The following is a 22907-nucleotide window of genomic DNA, read 5'->3' on the forward strand; positions in this document are numbered from 1 at the left end:
TTAACTACACTAAAGAACATATTTAGAACATATTTATCTAGATACACTGAAAAGTACCTTCACATGTGAACTACACTGAAGAACGTTTCTACCCATGAGCTACACTGAACAGCACCTTAGCATGTGAACTACAGTAAAGAGCACATCTAGCTATATGTGAACTACAGTGAACTACACTGAAGGGAATTTCTATCCATGAACCACACTGAGTAGCACCTTTACATGTGAACTACAGTGAAGAGCACACCTAGGTACATATGAACTACACTGAATAGCACCTTAGCATGTGAACTACAGTAAACAGCACATCTAGCTATATGTGAACTACAGTGAACTACACTGAAGGGAATTTCTATCCATGAACCACACTGAGTAGCACCTTTACATGTGAACTACAGTGAAGAGCACACCTAGGTACACATGAACTACACTGAATAGCACCTTAGCATGAGAACTGCAGTGAAGGGATTGCCTAGCTGCCCATGAACAACATTTAAGGGCGTTTCCACTCATAAACTACACTGAATAGCAACTTTGCATGTGAACTACAGTGAAGAGCACGTCTAGCTACAAGTAAACTATAGTGAACTACACTGAAGGGTGTTTCTACAAGTAAACTACACTGAATAGCACCTTTACATGTGAACTACAGTAAAGAGCACATCTAGCTACAAGTGAACTACACTGAAGGGTGTTTCTACATGTAAACTACACTGAATAGCACCTTCACTGTGAACTACAGTGAAGAGCATGTCTAGCTACAAGTAAACTATAGTGAACTACACTGAAGGGTGTTCTACACGTAAACTACAGTGAAGCTCATATCTAGCTGCACTTGAACTACAGTGAACTACACGGAATAGCGCTTCTACACATGAACTACATTGAAGTGCACGTCTAGCTACACGTGAACTACACTGAAGGGCGTTTATACACGTACATTACAGTGTCAAGCACATCTACCTACACACTGAAAGGCGTTTCCACCCATGAAGAGCTTTTTTACACGTGAACTACAGTGAAGAGCACGTCTAGCTCCACATGAACTACACTGAATAGCGTTTCTACACGTGAACTACACTGAAGAACACGTCTAGCTAGACGTGAACTACAGTGGACTACACTGAAGGGCGGTTCTACCCATTAACTAATGTTACAGTGAATAGCTTTTCTACACGTGAACTACAGTGAAGAGCACGCCTGGCTACATGTGAACTACACTGAAGTACATTGAAGAGTGCTTCTAGCTGCACGTGAACTCCAGTGAAGCTCAGGGCATCTCCTTCACCTGTCACTGTAAACATGTCTGATATGGAGTCTGTACTCACAATAATGGCAGAAACACCGCTTCAGGCTGAGCTGTATTCCGTGCTGGGTCATGTAGGGGACATTAGCGCGGTTTTCTCTCAGTTCTCTCTTTACGTGTGTCTGTTCTCAGCAGGACTCTTGCCGCTCACAGGGCGCCGCCATATTGTTCAAATGAGACTTTATTAGTTCCGTTGCAGAGACAACCCAACACACAGCTCCACCACCACCAGCACCACAGCGCTGTTTCTCCTCTCACTCACTCCCTCTCTACAGTACCAGGCGTGTTAGAGACACAGCTCGACTTGCTGGTCAGCGAGAGCAGCCAAACACAGTTGAGGGGGTGTTGGAGGTGGAGAAAAGTCAGGTCGGACAGTCTCCACCTGCAGCAGAACTACAGCATATACAATAAAAACAATAAAAGAAGGATGGATGGATATGAGCTATAATAACAGCTAGGGATAACAGCTAGCTTACTATTAGGAGAAAATTTAAAGTAGAAGCACTGAGTACTGTGCATTAATTATATGAGGGGAATTTCTATTTTATCAAAACGATTCAATATTCTTTTTTGGCTGCTTAGTATTGAAATGGTAGTATTTATTAATATAAATATATAGCTCTGGAAAATATTAAAAGATCACTTTTCTAAATCAGTTTCTCTGATTTTTGATTTTTCTCTGATTATTTATAGGTGTATGTTTGAGTAAAATTAACATTGTTGTTTTATTATATGAACTACAGACAATATTTCTCCCAAATTCCCACATAAAATCTATTGTAATTTAAAGCATTTATTTGCAGAAAATGAGACAAAAAAGAAGCAGAGCTTTCAGACCTCAAATAATAATACAAAGAAAACAAGTTCATATTCATAAAGTTTTAAGAGTTCAGAAATCAATATTTGGTGCAATAACCCTTGTTTTTAAACACGATTTTCATGCATCTTTGCATGTTCTCCTTTACCACCCAGATAGCAAAAAGCATTCTGGCCGGATCCGGGCCGAGTCTATCACAAGTTCCGCGCCGGATCCGTAAAACGGTTCTGGGCCGGGGTCCAGATGCACAACGGGCCAAAACCGTCACGGATCCGTTTTACGGAGTCAAAAAGATACTGGGCCAGCACCAGTCCAGACCAAGCGTTTCAGGTGTTCCTTTAGACCGAATATGGGCCGGATCCGCGCCGGATCCGCTTACCGTTACACTCGCTGGAACAGGTCCGTTACAGATCTGGACCAGATCTGGATCAGCCCCGGATTAGTTCCGTATTAGCTACGGCCAAGCCACGGCCTTTTCACGTTCCCCAGCCTACTTATTAATGATTATAATGACATATTTCAAAATAAAAGTAGTAAAGAAAGAGCACTAAGCTATTTTACTTCTTTTTTACATTGATAAATTAAAAGAGTTTAATACAGTACATTAAATTACAAATGCAATATTTAAATAATATAATAAAAAAACATTAGTTGTAAATGCAATCCTTAATTAGGTTAGCTAAATGAAATACAATAATTATAAATGCAATACTTAATTAAGCTAATTAAATAAAATACCATAACTTATATATGCAATACTTAATTAAGCTAATTAATGAAAGTACCATCAGTTATAAATGCAATACTTAATTAAGCTAATTAAATAAAATACCATCACTTATAAATGCAATACTTAATTAAGCTAATTATATAAAATATCATCACTTATAAATGCAATATTAATTAAGCTAATTCAATAAAATACCATCACTTATAAATGCAATACTTAAGCTAATTAAAATAAAATACCATCACTTATAAATGCAATACTTAAGCTAATTAAAATAAAATACCATCACTTATAAATGCAATACTTAAGCTAATTAAAATAAAATGCCATCACTTATAAATGCAATACTTAAGCTAATTAAAATAAAATACCATCACTTATAAATGCAATACTTAAGCTAATTAAAATAAAATGCCATCACTTATAAATGCAATACTTAAGCTAGTTAAATAAAATACCATCAGTTATAAATGCAATACTTAATTAAGCTACTTAAATAAAATTTGATTTCAATTAAACAATTTATAAATCAACAGGCATTAATACAATTATTTTAATAATAAAACCATTTTTAATTCACATAATATAAACATGCAGACACAGACGTTTTTTGCAGCCAGCTGTGCCTCCACTGATGAGAGCATTCTTGGACACTTAACACCACTACAGTGCAGCCTATAAAAAAGACAAAATAAGAAAATATTTTATTTCAGAAACAGCAGAAAAGAAGTGGCTAGAAATGAATATAGCGTACTAAAATGACAAGTGTTTTTCATTTGACCAAATTTCTAAAAGATATATAAATGTCACAGCTGTATTTAATAGGGGCTAGCTAATTTTCATTTATACCATTTCACATAATAAATAATTACCATTTTACTGGAATTATGCACCCAAAATTAAAAGAAAGATAAATAAAAAGTGCACTTATAGCTTTGGGGTGCATTTCCCAAAAGCTTTGTAAGGCTAAGAACTTTGTTAACTCGTACTTAAAATTATATTGTATTTTATTTACAATAGAATATAAGGATTCAAGGAGATTTTATTGTCATTCGCATCACATGTGGTACATGAGGTGGAACGAAATTGTGATCTCACGATCCAGTTTTACACCCAAAGAGCTGTTATTAATAGATATATAGATAAAAAAAGAATACAATAAAAGAAATAGAATATACAAAATAGATAGATAAATATCCCAAGAATAAAAAAAATAAATAGAGAGTAGAAGGTTCAGCAACATGAAGTCCAGAGTGCAAGTGTGCTATAGCAGCATGATAATGTGAATTAGAGCAGTGGAGATAAAGTGTCTCAGTGCAAGTAAAGTGACCATGTTGGTAAACAGTAAACAGTAATTTGTCCTTGGTGTCAGTGCAGTGTGTTGTTAAGTGGAGTTTAAGAGTCTTACAGCTTCCGGAATGAATAAGTCAGCGGTTTTTGATAAATGCTTTTGTTGTTGCAGTTGTAATTGTGTTTTTGCTAATAAAGCGGCCAGGTGATAAATGTTCAGGTTAACCCTCAAGCCCCCTTCAAATTTTGCACCCTCTGGACACGTTTGTGGTAAAAATGTACAAGCACCTAAAAAATGCTCTTAAATCATTATACATCAATATTTTTTTTTTTTACATAAATAAACTTTTTTTTTTTCATAAAATCACTTAATCAACTTCCGTTCTACCCAAAACTACCAAACATTAAATAATTTTCAGGATTTTAACCCTTTAAATGACAGTTTAAATATTTTAACTATTGTTGTATTTTGGCAAAAAAAAACACAAAAATTATTTTCCACAAAACAAACAGCAGACAAATGAGGCATTGGTGACTATTAGAGTCTTGGACATGTAAAAGATTAGCAACAAAATTGATTTGATTGCATTATTATTTTTTTACGTAGTGCCAGATTTAAATTTTGCACCCTCTGGACACCTTTGTTGCCAAAAATGTACATGCACAAAATCAGCAATAAAATACTCATATATATATATATTTTATATATATATATTTTTTTGCTATTTTTTCATAAATCACTTAATCAAATCCAGCCCTGATCAAAATGATCAAATATTTAATACATTCCAGGATTTTAACCCTTTAATTGACAGTTTAATTACATTCATGATTAATTATTCATTAAAAAAACCCACAAAAGTTGTACTATTTCTCATATAATAAATATTAGATGTATGGGGCATTGGTAGAATTTTTTTATGTAGTGTCAAATACTCCCTCTGAACACCTTCGTGGCCAAAAATGCCCCATTGACTTCCATTGAAAACACATTTTTTTATCTCACTGTAATTACTGTATAAAATTATTAAACAGTTATTTAAATGGTTAAAATCCTGATTTATGAAAAAAAAAGCAAAACAATATTGATGTATAATGATTTAAGAGCAGTTTGTAGGTGTGTGTACATTTTTGCCATGAACATGTCCAGAGTGCAAAATGCGTCCAGAGAGTATGAATGACTTGAGAGTAAAAGTCATTAGATTTCAAAAATTTAATGAAAAAGCAGGTTTTCTGCAAAAATGCATTCCCCTGGCTGCAACATAGCCAAAACGATCACCAAATGAAAAAAAAGTTGAGTCAGTACATCAGTAGGTGGGCCCATTACATTCTCATTGAAGGCTAATGCATCCAAAATTGATTTAAATGCTATTCTCAGTGGGCCCTGTTTCTTTTCAAAATAGATATTAAAGTCACCAACAATGATAACTCTGTCAGAGTTGAGAGCTACTGCAGCTAAAAAATATACTGAATTTCTTAGTGAATTTTGCATATGGTCCTGGAGGACGATAGTTATCAGCAGGAATGAATGTTGGGTTTTGGTGGCAGTAGATGGGCCTGCGACTATAAGGTTAAACAGTTCAAATGACTTAGCTTCAAACTCTGTATTTTGATTTATTCCTATAACTGACGACTACACCACCACCCTGACCAGTCCTGCATGGGTAGATGAAATAGCTAGAACCTGGGGGGAGTGGACTCATTTAGAGCTAAATATCCATCAGTTTTAACCCATGTCTCATAGAGAGTGCATTGTCAATGATAATTTAACCTACAGTAACTGATTTAGGTGCCAGCGATCTTATATTTAACAGCCCCGATTTAATGTGGTTGTTGCTGTAACTCAGAAGGACAGACGAGTTTGTATTAATTCTAATGGAGTTGTTAAAACAGATTTTCCAGCTATTTTGATAACGTGTTTTATTTACACTATTATGAAGAATTGACATACAAATAGTACAAGCAGAAATACCAGCAAACAAACCTACTTGGCTGGTGTGACTGGGTAGAGACAGTCAGTCTCAGCGTAGCACCGCCTCGATGTTCACAGAGAGAAGCCTGTCTCTGTGGAACGGGGCCGGTCGCTCCCAAAAGCTCATCCCCACGTGGAGGGCGATGGTGCCGGGGTTCCTGCTTTGGCAATGCGCCCCAGGGAGCCGCTTGCCGACTACCAGCATGCAAGCATCTGGAAGACATGAAATTGTGCCATTACTCTTAGATACTTTTAAATGTCTAACAATTGAATCTCCTATAATGAGAGTACCGCCCTTGGTAGTTTTCCTCTGTGCTGGGGGAGGCGAGGGCTGAGGACCTCGAACCATTTTGCGGATACCAAATCCTGCTGAGAAAGTTGTAAATTAAATAAATTATTTTTAAAAAATCATAAATTGTGATTTCCGGATTTTTATTATGTCTCTCACGGTGGACATGCACCAAAGATGAAAATTTCAGACCCCTCAATGATTTATAAGTGAGAGAACTTGCAAAGTCGCAGGGTGTTCATTTTCCTCACTGTATATATGTGTGCCTCTAGGCCAACTCAGTTCCACAGAGTTCCACCATGTACCACCTAACTGCCCACTGATTTTATGCTACAGGTGGTTTCCTGCAGACAACTGGTGATCGTCACGGTCTTAGCAAGTGTGCAGACTCCAAGTCTGTGCATTCTGTAACCCAGTTGTTACTGCACCATACACACACTTATATGGAATTCCCAAGGAAATACAGGATTTACAGGAATTGCAAAGGGGAGGAGTCAACAAAGACGCTCTTTGAACTTTTTGCAAAGCTCTATGGGAAACACTTGAAGAACTGGCTCGTTCTTTTCTCACGTCATGCGTTAGTTTGTTTGTTATTCGCTAAGATTGATCACTTTCAGGAAAAACACCCCTGTCCTATTTAGTGTGTCATGGTGACCATGTGTAATTACAGTGAGTCTGGAGAAATCCTGCAGTAGTTCTCTCCATCTTAAAAAAAAGCAAAACATTTAAAACTGTTATTTTTAGTTTTCTAGTCAGGAATAGACAACTGATTAGGAATTATTTTAGTTCAAAAGGTGGCAATCATTTAAGATAAAGCAAAGGGATGAAAAGTAATGAAGTATTAGTACTTGGTTACTTTACTCAAGGGTATAGAGTTAGCACGGACACCAATATCCAGTGATTTTTTAAATGGTCCCCGCCAACAATTTGATTTGATAATTTGAACCTCGATCTGATAACGCCTGATGTAATTGTTATTATACGTAACAACACAAATGTTTTAAAAGGAAAGAAATGTATATTTCTTACCTTAACTACTCTATGTATAATGTCACTGCTCAGTGCATCAAGTACTGTTAGGATCCAGGCTGATCCTGCGAGGGGGAGATGCAGCAAGCGCAGACAGAAAACAAAACACAAACTTAAAAGCTATTCTGAACTTCAAAATCACTGTTTCACTCCATTGAGGTGTAATACACTGAATAATATTCCTCTCATGTCTGATCTGACCTCCACGGTGTTGAAACGAGGCTGAGAAAGTTCTGATAGCAGGGCACGCAAATACTTACATAGCCTTGTTTTAACACAGTGGAGCCCAGATCAGACATGAGAGGACTTTTATTCTGTATATTACAGCTCAATGGAGAATTAAAATAAGAAAGTGGATAAATGCTACATTAAGAGCAAACATATCAAATCAAACGTGTATCAACAGACTTAAAGTCAAAATTAATTACAGAACTGCTGGAAAATAGAATTAATTACCTTGTTAGGTGATTTGATGGGTAAATGATTACACCTAAAAAACAAACAAAACAAAATTACATTCAGTATTGTAAGTTAAGCATTTTCTTTTTTAAAATAAAGGCTGAACTTTAACTTACCATACATCAGATTTGCATCAGACTTTATGTATCCAGATTGAGTTATCCAAAAACTTATTTGCAAATAATGAACAAACTAAACTAAATGAGGCAATAAGTTTTGTAAACCTAACTATTAATCACTGTTGCAGCAACCTATACAAGGTGGAGCAGGAAAACGTCTGACGAGCTTTATTATAATTAAGCCCAAACACAACTATTTAAGGTTCTAAGAATAACTAAAGTTGTTTATTTTAATAAAAAAAAGGTGTGTTACTTGAGCAAAATGAGTTAACAGCGTTTATTTAAGCTAGTTAGCCTGGTTAGCTTAGCTAGTTATACTAGCTAATACTAGCATAACTAACTGGTATCGTTAACTGAAGCTTTTTGTCAATTTTGCCTACAAATTGACAACAATTAACATTAAATACACAAAAAAACAATTGATATTATCCAACATACACGTGATAAATCAACTTTAGCATATACAAGATTAAAAATGAGCAATAAATGTAATTAAATGACGCTAGCTAGGTAGCTAGTTAACTCACCTGAAGCGCAGATTCAGCAGATGTCAGTTGGTCCTCGTGCTGAGTTTGAATTTCTCCCGCTCCTGTGCCGCTCCGCCGATGCGGCCCGGATCCGCAAAACGACACTGAACTGACACTGAACTCACATCTGGTATCTGACTCCGTGCCGAAGTCATATGGAAGGCGTGAAATGAGACGGACTGTTATGCGGATTTACCGTCAGTAAAACGGATCTGAACGTGAGTCACAATCATAACCCGAACCCGGAGTGAAGCCGTACCAGATCCACTAAACAGACCTGACTGTAGCGCGGATCTGCCGGAGGTAAAACGGATCCGGATCGGAGTAGTCTGCTATCAGGGCAGTCTTACACACTGCTTTTGGATAATTTTATTCCACTCCTGGTGCAAAAGTTCAAGCAGTTCAGCTTGATTTGATGCTTTGTGATCATCCATCTTCCTCTTGATTATATTCCGGAGGCTTTTAATTTGGTAAAAAACATAATTTCTAAGTGGTCTCTTATTCTTTCTCAGACCTGTATATTCATTTAGGTCTACATTTTCCCCTTTTATAACACCAATGACAACAGTAATAACAGTAAAAGCTCTTTAGTTTGCAGTTATTAAAACAACAAAGCAACAGTTTTACAGTTAGGGATATAAAATACAAAATAATTTTAGTGCTTTATAGTAATAAAATGTCAGATGACACAAAGAATATTACAAGGTCGTTATAATGTGCATTATTTAGTTGAAGAGAGATTTATATGTTTTTATTTTAGAATGACCAGAAACAGCATCACAGGTTTTTAAGGGGCGTTTCTAGCCAATAAGGAGTGAGCTCTGTCATCATCAAGCTGTCTCTTGGCTTGCACAGCAAATTAACTGATTAACTCATTCATTAACACTTTATTCACCATATAGCATTTGCTAGATAGTGAACTGATTAGGGAACAATCAAATAACAAACTATCTCTGTTTGTGCTGCTCTGACACAAAAACACAGCAATCTTCTGTACACTACATGCATTTAGGGTGTTTAACAGTGAACTATGTAGGGAATAAATGTACTGTTAACATTTTGAACAACATTACAAAACGGTCTACACGTTATATTATATTATATTATATTATACAAACACCTGACATCAGAAACAGAAATCTCATTGGTCAACTAAGCATGAAGTGTGGTCAATCAGGATGCACTATTTATCAATCTCATTGCATGTATGTGTGTGTGTATGTGTCTTCATGTCTTACACTATATTGCTTATGTGGGCTTTCTCTCTCACACTCGCTTGCTCTAAAAATTTATATTGTATACCATTTGCGAACAGTAGGGAGACTCCCTGAACTTCCGTGACAGGTGGGATCTCTGCACTTGCTCACTATGTTGCTACTCTCCCTAGCCATGGTCGTCTTGTAAAGATGACTGCAAGAGCACAGCAGAGAATGATCAATGAGGTGAGGAAGAATCCTAGAGTGTCAGCTAAAGACATACTCACATTTTTGTTGACAAATCTACAATAAGAAAAACATTAAACAAGAACGGAGTTTATGTGAGGACACCACTGCGGTCCAAAAAAAAATTGCTGCACGTTTGAAGATTGCAAAAGATCTCTCTCTCTCTCTCTCTCTCTCTGTGTATATATATATATATATATATATATATATATATATATATATATATATATATATATATATATATATATATATATATATATACCATATATACCATATATACCATATATATACTATATATTCAATCTGGCAAAGAAAGCTCATTATATATGTCTTGTCTTGTTTTATATATGATTGTGGAGAGGAAGGCGTGGCACGACTCTCACCAAAACGCTTCCACATAAACTTTATATCAGTTTTATTTCTGTTCAGTGCAGTAGGCCGTGTGCCAGGCATGAAAATCCGGCGTTGGACGTTCCTGCCTGTTACCTTAGCAACCCTTTTATCTCTCCAACACCAGATTGTTTTCAGTTGAAGGATTTAGATTTGTGAAGCTGCACACAGGCAAACACATAAGACCAAATGCAGATTCTTCAAACACAGCAGGGAGTTGATGTCATCACAGAAATCAGAATGTGTGCTTTTGAACCAAAATTATTAAAGCACAGTAATATTTTCTAAAGTCTGTGTTTTATCTGAGTGTACAGAGGAGATCACAGTTAACTGGAGTATACTGTGGAGGGGGAATTCAGTTATGATGTGCTGATTATATGTTTGTAGTCCCATGTCTAAGCCTGGTACAGTCAGTAATAGCTCTATTTGGCGGGCTTTTATGTGAATCAAAGCTTGATCTCTCTGTCTCGACATAGTTTTCAGAGAAAAAGACGAACAGGAAGAAATACAGAGAGAATACAAACAGAATCAGTAAGTTCCTTTTTTGTGATGAATCGTTTTTTTCTCAACTGTTGAATTATAATAGTATTAATACAATGCATTATTTATTATATTAGGATTCACCAAACAAATCTAGCATAAAGTTAGATTTATACAAGGTGAGTTCACATTTCACAATTGCAAGGGAGTTTTAAGTTTTGAATTTCAATGTTTACTTTATATACAAAACTTATTCATTGCGTATTTCTTTAAAATTATATAGTAAGTCCTGTGTCAAGAAAATAGTAAGTATATGACTTTGACTGGGATAAAAAAAAATGTCTAAATATTTTTTTTATTAAACTATTTTACAACCCTGTTATGTTGGCTAGGAATAAAACATTCCAATTTTCCTTTTCTAGAAATCTAATAAAAGAAAATACGATAAGCTCTGCTTTAACTGGTGGGTTGATAACAACAGAAATTAATGATGTCTTCTTGTTGTTTTTAGCCTTGTCCCCACTTATTTCATTGTGTTTGAATTTCTCGAGTTTTACTGGTTAAAAAAAGGCTGGTAGGCCATGGGCGGATGAACGCAAAGACTATCTAGGCTGCAGCCTTGGGACCCATGCAATGATTAGGGCTCACTGATTGGCCAAGTGCCTTTTTATTAATTTTAGTCATTTCACACCACCCCACCCCACCTCATCTAGTTTTGTACCCAGCACATTAAAATATTCTAATTAAAAAAATTATCAAAAGTACTATGAGATATGCCTAAAAAATAAAAACAAATCTTGATTTTGATTATGATTAATATAATTACAATTATAAACAAAATAAGTGATTGACATTATCATTATAAATAACATTTTGTTTGTGTGTGTATGTATAGAAGTGTTTGGGGTGGGGGCCCATTCAGAGTGTAGCCTTAATCCACCACTGATTAGGGCCTAATGTTCCTTCTAAGGTTTAAACCAAACTTTACCTGACATACAGCTCATTTTCTGAATCAGTTTGTCTGATTTTACTATTTTTAGGTATACGTTTTGGTAAAATAAACATTGTTGTTTTATTCTATAAACTACAGACAACATTTCTCCCAAATTCCAAATAAAAATATTGTCATTTATTGTGCATTTATTTGCAGAATATGAGAAGTGGCTGAAATAACAAGAAAAAGATGCAGAGCTTTCAGACCTCAAATAATGCAAAGAAAACAAGTTCATATTAATTTAAGTTTAAGGGTTCAGGGTTCAGAAATCAATATTTGGTGGAATAACCCTGGTTTTGAATCACAGTTTTCATGCATCTTGGCATGTTCTTCTCCACTAGTCTTACACACTGCTTTTGGATAGGTTTATGCAGCTCCTGGCGCAAAAATTCAAGCAGTTCAGCTTGGTTTGATGGATTGTGATCATCCATCTTCCTCTTGATTATATTCCAGAGGAGCTGTAGTTTTTTTTTTTGTTAGAAGGGAGTGGAATAATAGAGAACAAAGGTAGTAAAAGCAGGAAAGTTAGCATTAGCTTTTAGCCAAGCACAAATTCATTAAAATCCACAGCAAATTCATCAAAACAGACTGTTGTCAAAAACTTTTACGGTTCTAAAATGGCGTATTTTGGTTTTGCTGGAGGACACAACATGTTGGATGATCATGTTATGTCACTTCCATGTACTGAACTCTCATTATTCAACTGTGGAAAATACATTACATACAGTTTGACATTCTAGGGCTCCTTTAAGCATTAAATATTTAGGTGAAGGAGCTATCATCATTTAATGAATGCAGGATCAGATAGTTCTGGTATTATCCTGCAGAACCTGAGGCACAGCATCACCACCATACATCACAGAGAAACCAGCACAGACACCTGGGGCTCAACAGGAGATAGCACAAAAGGGAAAAAGCAGGAAGGAATTAGGTTTTTGACAAATTGGTATCCAAGACAGTACCTTTTTTCCCTCACAACCTGAACCCCATCCTTATAAGCTACAGCAACATCTTCATTTTTACACAAAGAGCAACTAGTAGACTATCAGACAGTTATGTACATCAGCTGCCGTTCATTACAATTGAATCTACTGTAAATTGCACAGTGCATTTTCTATCAAATGACAAATCTGCTGAAAACGGCACCTTGACAACGTCATTATTATTAATATGCATCACATTCCAGAGATTCTAAAGTCTATTCAGGTTATTTTTACATCCAGAAATGACAGTACTCTTGTATATTTCACTGCATAAAGCTACACTTCTACACTCCAAAGCTCAAGCTAGCTAGACCCACATTCATTCAGCTCTGTTTAGGCTTTAAAACACGACTTTAAAACTTCTGCTTTAAAAATAAGTCTTTTTTTTCTCACTATACTGGAGAAAAAGGATTGTAAGAATTTATTTTGAATGATGTGTGTTTGACCTTTTTGGGCTATAAATGGAAAAATGTTGAACAGTGTGTTTGACCTCGTGAGGGATGGTGTCTAGTCAATTATTCCAAAGAGGTCAGTGTGAGCCTTAATTAGGAAAACTAATAAGGAAACTGCTTCTGCTTCTGACTGGCTTACACTTGAGTCTGCTTCATGGTCAATGATCAGGACATGTTCTAAATATTATCCTTCTTTCATTGAAGAGTCTCCATTCAGAATATTTTGCAGTCCACAAAGGTATAATAATATGCAAAATCCGAATTTAGTTAGATACAATATGGTGGCATTTTGTTTCAATCACTTTTTTCATATGAAGCGAATGAACCCTTTCAGACTGTCAAGTTCTCTTTCTATTTTTTCCCGTGCCTGTCTGTTTCCCTAGCCATGTGCTTTCTTTCTCCTTGTCTCTGCCCATGTCTTCAGTGCTCCCACCTGTGTTCATCTGTAGCTCCGCCCCCTCATTACCTGTCCCTAGGTGTTTCCTGTTTCCTGTTGCCTCCATGCGTATTTAAGCACCATTTTTTTCAGTGTTAGTTTGTTGGTTCCTGGTCATTGTTATATCAGTGCAGGTTTTGTGTGGTTTTTTTATGTACTCAGTGTTTCTTTGTTGGTTAAGTTTTTGTTTTATGGTTTGTTTGCTTTTGTTGTGAATGAAATGTACTTGCATTTGAGTCCGCTCTCTGCAACCCCTCCCTGCACAACCTGACACAGACACTGAAATGAACAGAAATGGACATCATTTTCAACTTTGTTGTAATGTTTTGCACAAAACACTAATTGAGACCTGCTTTCTATCAGAATAGAAATTTACAAGGCAATAAAAAAAGTTTACAAGCCAATGAAACCTGAAGCTTAGCCCCGCCCACTGCACTGGAAAAAAACAGCTGCAGCACTTTAGCCTAGGAGAGCATATTTTAATTATTTTTATCTGGATCTGTGGAGTAAAAAGATCAATATTATTTATATAATAATAATGTTAAACCCAGTCTTTCAGAGCAATGGACATTATATGAAATATTATATGAAAACAATTTAGAATTTATTGATTGCAGACAGAAAACAGCATTTGGTAACACTTTGTGAGTGGCCCTTTATAAGTGTTTTAAAAAAAAAACTCTTAACAGAGTCAGCAACAGTGAAGCATCTTAATACAGGACCATTCAACATTGCTCAGGCTGGCCCCACAAACTGCTAAAACTTTTGCCAGTCCTAGGCTTCCCTACTTGTTGTCTGTTGTTCCCATGTGTATCCCAGTGTTAGTTCCTGTTACTGTGTGCGTTCCTGTATCCCTGTCTAGTCATGTTACTGTACCCATTCCAGTCACCGTGTTTGTATCCATTCCCATTAATGTATTGGTCCCTTTTCCCATGTCCAGTCTCCTGTCCAGTCTTTTTTCCTGTCATTAGTCCAGTTTCTTGTTTTGTCCCCGGTCCCGTCTTGTGTTTTCCCTGGCCCATATCGTCTGCCGGCCCCTGGGGTTCGGCTTTACGCACCTTGGGAGCTGCTCATTTAGGGAGGGGCTTGTGTCACGTTCTCATCTGTTCTGTCCCTGTTTATTTAGTCTCCGCACGTGCCTTGGGTTTATACTGTCTCCTTCACTGTTGCTTACCTGTTTTGTAGCTCCGCCCCCTGTTCCCAGGTGTTTCCTGTTTCCCCGTCTTTGTCCGTTTGTATAAATAGTCCCCTTGTACCTGTTTTCCCCCGTCCATGGTTGTGCGTTATTTACGTCAGTCAGATTTCATGTTCCCTGTGTTTTCTTTGCAACTGACACATTGTCTTGTTTATTCTACTATGTTTTTTAATGGTAAACAACGATACATTACTTTATAGGGGCAAAACAAACTTGTTGTAAAGTGTGTTGCTTCAAATCTGTGTTTTGGAAATTATATGCCATGTATTAACACCTACAGAAATTAATATTATAATTCAACATTAAATTTGTTGGGATGGTTTGTCACTTGGAGCCCAAGACAAATTTCCATGAAAGACAAACTAAGTATTCTCAGTTTTAGTGCTTTATTGCCTGTGAACCCTGAGATCAGAAACACCCCAGAACAACTTGTACTGCTTCAAGGTCAACTTGTGCAAATGGTGTCAGTCAAAAGAAAAGGAGGAAGACAAAGCTGATGCCAAATGAGAAAATAATAGACATCACAAATCATCTGAAGTGATGGAGGCACATTGTCCACTGAGAGTGACGAAGTGACGAGCCCCGGTGACAGCTGCATGTCGAGATCCTGACTGATTCTGTGGGAAGATTCATAAAGACTCAGTTTGAGCTACAGACATCAGAAAATACTGTGATTTCCCTAAAACACAAGGTTGTTGAGACTCAAGCCACACTTCACCCTGGATCACACAACTCCACACACCAAGTTTATCTGCATTAATGACATTCCCCAGAGCTTGTCTTCATAATTACAACACTCCCTCTGATGAGCATTCATCCTCTTCACTTCTTCACTTCGTCTGTGGTGATGGGTTCTTAATGAGCAGCAGGCTGATATCTCTTGATCGCACATCTCCATGTCTCTCGGCGTCTGATCAAATGATAAATCCAGTGTGACTGTCGCGAGGCATGCACGCCCTCGCAGCCTCCAGTCCTCAAATCTCTACATCGACAAACAAGCCACTGTGAAAACATTGCTATTGCCCTGTTTCTGGAAGCTGAAGACTTTTCGCCAGGAGAGCAAAAGCTTAAGAAAAAAGTCTTGAGAGAAAGGATGTGTTTCAGCCTGCCTGACTTGACCTTTCCTACATTTGTCTATCTAGTACATACCAGAACACAGACAACAGCAAGAAAAACTGAAATCACCATCTCTTATCAATAAGACATCCATTTACCTACAGTGCATTTACTGTTGGGTTACACCTGATATAGGGCTATTAATTGTTTGAGTTGGGATGGTCACTGTACTCAGTTATAGATCACTAACTACTTGTTAAAATTGTCATTGTATGATTAGGAGATTGACGGTTCGAATCCTGTTCATGTAGCTTGTCATCGGCTACTGGAGCCCTGAGAGAGCACAATTGACCTTGCTCTCTCTGTGTGGGTGGGGAGATGGCGCTCTTTCCCCACATCACTCCAAAGGGTGATGCTGATCAACACAAGGCGTCTGTGAGCTGATGTATCGGAACCAAGTTGCTGCACTTTCCCCCTGAGCGCACAGTGATGCTACATTACCAGCAGTTGGAAAAGAGGCAGTGGCTGACTTCACATGTATCGGATGAAGAATGTGCTAGTGATAGGGGGAATTCTAATGAGTGGGTTGGGTAATTGGCCTTATAAATTGGGGAGAAAAAGGGGATAGTAATTAGAAATTAATTATATAAAAAAGATTTGAACCAAGAGTACAAAATGAGTACACATTAGTCATGTTTGCGCTTATTGTAACAGCATAAGCAGAGGCCGACTCCAGCGGATGGCTTATTTGCATCCAGCAGAGCTGATTAGATTAACTGCATCTGTAAACCTCCATCAGAGACTGATGGGCGAGTGTTCCAGAGCAGACAAGGTCCACGCCTCCCTCAGTGCTTTCAGTCATTTCCTCTGGAGCATGCCAGCAGGACAGTGTCCGGTGTGGTCAGTCTGTGATGAGTTTTTTTGATGTTGTCTGGCAGTGTTGTGTGTGTGACTGTGACTCATCCGGCTGACAGTTCTGCTCGACTCCTGCGAGAGATTAGCAGTTCCCCCAGTGCTCTGCATTCTTTCCGCTCTCCCCTTGCCCCTTCCTTTCCTACTGTGTGCTCCTACAGAGCCCCCTGCGCTAATTAATGTTACTAATTAGGGTTCTGATCTTTCTAGATGTGTCTATAAGACAGCGTGGGAAGAGCTGAGCTGAGGTTGCTTCGTCTTGAGATTGTCTTCCCTGCTGTGGCACTGGATGCTCCTTGTCCATATAGCACTAAACAACAGTTTGTGCAAGGGCACATACAGTACAATTCCAATGACTTTGTGAAAGTTGGATATGAAGAATAATTAAAAATGATCTGTATGTCATCTGAAAGATCTAAAATGTTTTTTTTATACTACAGTTAGTTCCGACCCTGCATTGTGATTGGCTGAGAGGCGTTCTGTGAGTACCATTATCAGCTGGTAATGCTCCGAAGCTCTTCATGCATTACTCCTCCACATACAGGTAACCTTGCAACGATGCAGCGCTTACAAGCCAAACAGCCCAGCTACAAACAGAGCAGCAATGGAGTGGAGTGTTTATAGCCAAACAAAGCGTTTTTTCTCATCCTCTTTATCTCAAAATTTTTCCATGAACAGCAATAATGGAATTAAGGTATAATCGTAACGTGTAATGTTGGCACTGGTGCCTATGCCCACAGCACAGCAGTGCCAATGTTACACATTATAGTACAAACCTCAAGTGTATTATTGCTTAATTAACTTGCCAAAATGTCTTTTAACTTGCCATTAGTTACGTTTCTAACGTAACTATTAAATTAACACTTACAGTGTTATTCAACACTGAATTGAGTCATATATTAACTATATTTAACACTCGTTAGCATTAATGCGTTTTTGGTCCACAAGTAGAACAACTCTACAATAGAGAAAGTGTTCTATAAAGAAAGTGTTCATTTTAATTTAATTATTTCCAGAACCTTTTTTTTGAATTTCAGCCTGTTACTTTCCCAAAACTACACATTAAAAAATAATTGAAATGATAAAAAAAGTTCTATACCAGATAAATTACTTACTTTTACCAAGAAAGCTTTATTTTTAACATGAGAAAACAACAAGGATCGCCAATCAAGCAGTGTGTCATGGCAAGGCAGGTCTCAGACACGCCTAGTTCCAAAAAAAATACAGGTTTATTGACAAAAAAGGGGTTAATGCAAAAGGTAGTCAGAATGAGCAGGGTCAATACCAGAGGACAGCAGTAGGAGAGAGAAAACATACCATACACTATTAACAGTCCAAGGGTCACAAGACAGGCAAGGCAATATCAGAGAGCAATCCAAAATCAAGGTCGGTAAATACAAAAACAGGGTCAGCAACAAGAGAGAGAAAAAAAGCATTGTACCAGGATAATTCATCAATACTCAGCACAGGTTAAGTGGATTGAGGGGTTTATATAGGCCAGTGGTCAGGTGTTAGTAATTTGGTGATTGACTTCCTGGAGGTGCCCTATGTAGTGCCATGTGATCATGAGTGACAGTGTGTGGTGCATCCTGGGTATTTTAGTCCAGAGACTGGAGATTGCAGAAAGAACTGAGTGTGGGAGAGACGTGATGCTTGAAACAGTCATACACAAATTCTTAAGTGGAGACCCTTATCCAACTTGTAACCCAGTATAAAGAGGGTGAATAACACTCTACCAGTTCCAGTGAAACAACAACGAAATATTACTTACCTAAACAAGCATATACACACATAAACACACACACACACACAAGACCAACATACAATACAATATACAATATAAAACCCCCTCATAACCCCATACAAGGTATAACACTATACCTGAAAGCAAAATCGCAAGGCAGAGCCTCTGAGACAGAGAACACTTTGGGCAGTTTAATTTTAACAGCTACTCTGAGAATGGTATTACACTGAGGGTTGTTCAGTTGTTTAAACCAGCCAGTCCAAAATGTTAACACTATGATTTTAACACTGTGGATTCTACTGTGTGGGGACCACAATTGAATGCATCTGGTAGCATTTCTGTACCCACAAAAAAGTGACTGGATGTAAAGTTTGTACACTACCAGCACCATGTTCTACGCTCAGTGTGATGTAATGCGACACACAACTTCCAGAAAGCTCTAATTTTGTCACGTCAGTCCAAAAAAATAAATTTACCCAAAGTCCTGGAAATCATTAAGATGCTTTTTGGTAAATGTGAGATAAGCCCTTGTGTTCTTTTTGATTAGTAGTTTTTTTTTGTCTTGGAATTCTCCCATCGATACCATTTTTGAACTCTATTTTATTATTTTATAATTAACACTGACCTAAACTGAGGCAAATAAGACCTGCAGTTCTTTAAATGTTGTTCTGGGTTCTTTTGTGACCTCCTGGATGAGTTGTCCATGTCCTTTTTGAATAATTTTGTGTGAATTTCTGTGTTCCATGTTTTCTCTATTTGTGAATAATAGCTCTCACTGTGGTTCACTGAAATCCCAAAACCTTAGCAATAACTTTGTAACCTTTTCCAGACTGACAGATGATCAATGACGTTGATTTTTGAATTTCTTCAGATTGTGGCATCATGTATTGTTTTTTGAGATCTTTTAGCTGCTTCATGTTGTCAGACAGGTTCTATTTAAGTGATATCTTGATTCTACAGGTCTGGCAGTAATCAGACCTGGTTGTGGTTAGTAGAGAAATTGAACTCTGAACGCTGAAGGCCTAGATTGGTTTGGAAAGTTTTTGGATAGTTTTTTTTCCCTAATAAGTGAAATCATCATTTAAAAAGTGCTTTTTATGTTTACTCAGGTTATATTTTCAGATTTTGTTTGTTACATGCCTTACATGCTTGTATCTAAAAAACTAAAGAAATTTGTAAAAGGGCATATATTTTTTTATGCTACTGTGTGTACAGGTGTAGCTGGGCACTACAATATGCATTGTGTTCTGCAGTTTTACAATGGAACATAATTTATCAGTTATTTACTGTATGATTTTACTGTAAACATACAGGAATTGGTTTCAGTACATCACACAGTACAATTAGACTCAGAGCCAATCTGAGAGGATGAGTGTGGATTTACAGAATTAGAATAGTTTCCTGGAGTCATTTCGAAACAACTACAGATTCAAAGATCATCAAATGTAACATTGCTGTGTGGCAAATGTAAGCATACCTTATTGGAAGGTGTAACAACCCAAGAGTACAGAACATTAGATAAGATGGTTAGGCATGAACTGAAAGCTACTGGAACACCGGTGTCACTGTCTATGTCATCTTTTGCCATTTACGTCATTTATCTCATTTATGTCATTTACATCATTTGGTTACATTGAGTTTAAAGGCACAATGGGAAGCGTAGGAAGATCTGAATTGATTTTGCTTCATCTCAGAACTGTCGTCTCCACTGTACCACTGAACGCTCCTCATCTACAGCTGTAAACAACAATTAATGCAAGTGCACATGCAGTACAGTTCCTACGATTCCCTGAAAGGAGCTTTTGAAGAACAATTGAAAAGGATTAGAGGCTGACATCTGTAAACGTCAATGAGGCAGCAGTCAGTCAGTCTGAATAGGGCAGCCATGCGACTGGCCATCGGCTCGAACACACGAGATACTACGAGAAAATCAATGGAGCCTGATCTACAAAGGACCAGGAGCTCTGAGAGCATCAGGCAAACATCATCCAGCATCCAGTGCCTAATTAAGACAGGCGTGTGAGGCGTGTTGCAGGTCGCAAATTAAAGAGCCCCAGCTTCTCTCCGGCAAAACTCGGTGGAACGCGGCCAGGAACCACAAGGTCGCCCTTTTTTTCTTCACTCGAAAATAGAGATGCATTTAGGAAAAATGAATCTTTTATATACTCTTCGCACAAGAGACTTTTATCTCTGTTCCATTAGCATTTTTGGCACCGAACCAATTTACATTTTTATAGCATAATTAATGAACAAGAAAGTCATTTACATTTCCCTTCCAGAGGCTGCCCACAGTGTCTGGAGTGCCTCGGATATTTTCCCAGGCCTGTGTGTTGAGAATTTGGACAATGCGCACAAGTTTTTAGGGGGGAAAGGTTAAGACGGCAGAGAAGAAAGAGGCAAGATGATGAATACTGAATACAAATTTGATAAACAACAGGGAGGGGTAGAGTGGAGCTGTTCTTTTCAGGTGTAAATGGAAGGCAAATGTGGCTCAGGTCTTTCACATCGGTTGGACTCGACATCAAAAGGTGGGAGGCAGGACTCCAGCACAAATTAAGCCATTTAAGCAGCACTGAGAAAAAACAATTCATACAGGTGTCATGCATATTCCTCGAGCAACATGAAAGGAAGAGCTGCTGGGCATTACTTCTTTCTGTTCTTTCTCATTATTATCTCCTTACTTTCTCTTACTTTTTCAAAATAACAGTAAAATTATTGTTTTTGTCATTTTGACTGCGCACAGATCAGCTTGATTTCTTTGCTATCGTAACAACGGGAAAAGCACACTTTGCAAGGCTGGAAATGTGCAAAAGGCATGTATTAATTCTCTTAATTAAGCATGGCTGTGTTTTGGACAAAACATGCAATAAAGCAATCAGCATTTCACTTGCTGGTCGCTTTAAGAGACAGGTGTGCAGATTGCTATTTATATGGCGCAGTTACCTGGAAGTGGTGGTGCCGAGATAGCAATAAACATCTGACTGTAGATATCTACCTGGGCAATATTTAGACAGTGGTACACCTATGTTTTCATTGCCAAAATAGCAATACGCCATAAATTTACCTTGTTTTGCTATCACTATTAATTGATACTAAAATGGATAAATTGGGCCGCCAAGTGGTATGATTGGTTCGAATCCCGGTCATGCAGCTTGCCATGGGCTGCCGGAGCCCAGAGAGAGTACAATTGGCTTTGCTCTCTCTAGGTGGGTAGATGGGACTCTCTCCCCACATCACTCCAAAGGGTGATGTCGATCAGCACAAGGCGTCTGTGAGCTGATGTATCATAACCGAGTTGCAGCATTTTCCTTTGAGTGCGCTTTAATGTTACTCGGCAATGCTACATCAGCAACAGTTTGAAAAGAGGCGGAGTCTGACTTCACATGTGCCAAAAGAGGCATGTGCTAGACTTTACCCTCCTTGTGTTGTGGCATCACTAGTGAAGGGGAATATTCAGCTGAATGTCTCGGACAATTGGCCTATTTAAATTAGAAGAAAATTTGAAATAAAATTATTTAAAAAAATTACATTCGGAAATCTAAGCATACTGTAAATAAACAAAAGAGAAATCTTAGAATTTTTTACTAAACTTAGTTAGCTACCTTCCCCCACCACCACCAAGCGGCGAGACCTGCTGAAATAGAAGTTCCTTAAAATGTGCCTTATAATCCAGTGTGCCCTATGTATCAAAATAGACCAGAAAATAGACATTCAATTATTATGCGGCTTATGATATGATGCACCTTATAGTGCGAAAAATTACAGCACATATAAAGTGAAAATATACTATCCTGTGTGATAAGACAGGTGAGATTTGCCATTGAGTGTGGACTGAAAAACTGACAATAAATATAACAATAAATATACCTTTAACAAGGTATTTTTGATTACTGCCTGGAACCCAGACTACCATGAAAAGTGTTTCTGCAGCCGCTCTAAATTGCTGCTTGTTCTCTTTACAAAACAACAAAACTACTGACTTTGCCATTCAACAGCATTCAATTTCTATGCTTTAAGCTGCATGTGGGTAGCTTTTGCAGTGTGCTACGTTTTTGCTCACTATCCCTCTTATCTTACCATCACCATCCACTCCATTCTTCAGCATTTGACTGAATCAGAGCAGAAGGTATAACTCTATAAACATCAGACGTTACTTTGATCAAGAGTCACATAATTAATAAACAACGGTGACCCAGATTCATGGCAGGCCAACATTCCGATCTTTCATTTGCAGTGACTTTGGAACATAGGAGTTCCATTTATCAAGAGTTGAAATCCTTTGAGG

The 22907-nt window shown here is 37.6% G+C and overlaps 1 protein-coding gene and 1 long non-coding RNA gene across 3 annotated transcripts in view; both read right to left on the reverse strand.

Moving 5' to 3' along the window:
* lars2 (leucyl-tRNA synthetase 2, mitochondrial) overlaps window positions 1-1529 on the reverse strand; it is a 109208-nt gene extending 107679 nt beyond the window's left edge. The window contains exon 1 of the mRNA XM_007239512.4: window positions 1329-1529. The gene's annotated coding sequence lies outside the window, so the exon portion shown is untranslated. The remainder of the gene's footprint in view (window positions 1-1328) is intronic.
* A 1862-nt stretch (window positions 1530-3391) lies between these two features.
* On the reverse strand, window positions 3392-8897 carry LOC125802513 (uncharacterized). Of its 2 annotated transcripts, none has more exons than XR_007439642.1 (5): window positions 8539-8897; window positions 7890-7923; window positions 7434-7498; window positions 6132-6484; window positions 3392-3528 (listed from the first exon to the last, which is right to left on the reverse strand). It is a non-coding gene; the product is annotated as an uncharacterized LOC125802513 (long non-coding RNA). The 2 variants fall into 2 exon arrangements; XR_007439643.1 differs by having other exon boundaries at window positions 6128-6484.
* Window positions 8898-22907: the final 14010 nt, after the last annotated feature.

This window comes from Astyanax mexicanus, chromosome 6 (genome assembly GCF_023375975.1).
Source record: "Astyanax mexicanus isolate ESR-SI-001 chromosome 6, AstMex3_surface, whole genome shotgun sequence".
In the NCBI taxonomy this organism is placed as follows: domain Eukaryota; kingdom Metazoa; phylum Chordata; class Actinopteri; order Characiformes; family Acestrorhamphidae; genus Astyanax; species Astyanax mexicanus.